This window comes from Elgaria multicarinata, chromosome 2 (assembly GCF_023053635.1).
Source record: "Elgaria multicarinata webbii isolate HBS135686 ecotype San Diego chromosome 2, rElgMul1.1.pri, whole genome shotgun sequence".
NCBI classification, from domain to species: Eukaryota; Metazoa; Chordata; class Lepidosauria; order Squamata; family Anguidae; genus Elgaria; species Elgaria multicarinata.
Window position 1 is genome coordinate 65,409,882 of NC_086172.1, and position 2,112 is coordinate 65,411,993.

Genomic DNA, 2,112 nt, shown 5'->3' on the forward strand with positions numbered 1-2,112 from the left:
CAATGCATATTACTAGGGGTGTGCACGGACCCCCCGCTCCGCCTATACTCTGCTCCTCTTTGCCGCGGAGCTCCGGCTCTGAATCGGAGCTCCACAGTGGAGGGGAATGGCGCCAGGTAAGGCCGGGAGAGGAGGGCGGGGGGGTTACCGGGCCCTGCCGCCATCGCCGCCCGTGCTGCGACGGCGGCAGAGCCCAGTAAGGGACCAAGAGAGAGGGGGGCCTTACCTGCCTCCGTCTGTGGTCCGTCGCTGTCTTCAATTGAGCCCGCGGTTCAACCAGGAAGTCTGGGCCGCAAGCGGCCCAGACTTCCTGGTTGAACCGCGGGCTCAATTGAAGACGCTGATGGACCGCGGACAGAGGCAGGTAAGGGAGAGGAGGGCGGGGGGGTTACCGGGCTCTGCTGCTGTCGCCGCATGGGCGACAGTGACAGCGGCAGGGCCCGGTAAACCCCACTTACCTTTCCGGCAGAGCTCCGGATCGAGGCGAAGGATCCGCCTTCACCTCGATCCTCTTCGCCACGCTCCGCCGGCCCCCCAATCCTCTTCGCCTCCGCCTTAAGGGCAGGCGAAGCCCCCAGCTCCGCTCCTGCTTCTCCGGTCCAATTAGAAGTGGAGCACATCCCTACATATTACCCTTTGCTGATCCAGGCTATTTTTGTCAGGTGTGTGAAAATCTGTTTTATATATGAGGCAGGCGGCTATCAGGAAAAGGGCCTTTTCTGCTGTGGCACCCTGGTTATGGAATGAGCTTCCTAGAGAGGTTCGCCTGCTGCCTGCATTGCACTCTTTCCAGTGCCAGGTGGAAGCATTATTAGCATTTTAGCATTCCTGTTTTTAGCTCTGCTGTTTTAAATCTGCTATTGCATTTTGAATATCTGCACTGCTGCTATGTTTTACTCTGGTTGCACTTTTATACTGAAGTTTTAAGCCATTATATATTATATTGTAGTTTATGCTGTATTTTGTGGTTTTAGTTTTTGTGAACCACCCAGAGAACTTTAGCTACTGGGTGGTAGAAATGGAACACATTTTTAAAAAAATGCATCTGGGATCACCTTTTTAAACCAGTAATATAGTGGAATCAAGGCTCACAGGGATGCAGCACCAACACCTTTTTATTAGCAGTGACCCTGAAATCATCTGCCCACCCCAACCCTCACCCTCAGAATTCCCTGTTCCCTCTGAGCTTAGCTGAAATCCTCACAGTAGGGTTTATATATAAAAGCCCATCTTCTCTTGTGGGCAGGTTAATGGCTATTAAAAAGAAATGGGTATGGTGGCCCTATATCTGAGGAATACAGATGAAAGGGTGTCTTGCAGCCCGTCCTACCTTACATGGTGGCGGTGCAAACATACTGGTTTGTCACACCATAGCATGGTTTTGGATTCTAGACAGGTGTTTTGCTACCTGCCTCAATGAAGGCAATACTGAGAGGACAACTAGGCACTGAGCTCTCAAGTGATTTCTCCAAATGTTGGGCTTTATACTACTAAAACATATCCCTGGAGAGCAAGCAATGCATGTGTAATTGTTGTTGTTTCTGCTGAGCACTTGCATTTGGGGAAGATGAAATTTAGGTTATTAACTTCCTTCAGATCAGAAAATGGGGTTGTTGTCACTGCAAACTACAACAAGCACCATGCCCATCACTTTTAATTCAATATTTAGATTTCAATTCACTGATGAAAAATCCCTGCAGATACCTCTCCTAGACAGAACATGTCAGTGCAAACACATCTCACCCAAAATGGAAGATGTTCGACCCAATGGCTTCTTTTATATGTTTTACACTGTATTTTTAGTCTGTGCTATTTGTTGTTGATTGTTTTTTGTATTGTGTTTTATTCTTTCAGTTTTACAATCCACCTGGGGAATGTTTCTTATTGGGTAAATTAAAAACAAAACAAATACATTAAAATAATATCCAATTTAAGAAGTGGATGATATAAAGCTTATTATAAGTAAAAGCCTCTGACAGCCACTTCCTAGGAAACACTGTGGGAGAGCTAGATTATATGACTGATAAATTGAGGGCAATAGTCATCTCTGCACTATGTATCAAAATCAGATTCAGATCTTTTCAAGTGCCCTGCTGGCTCCCGTCAAAGGAT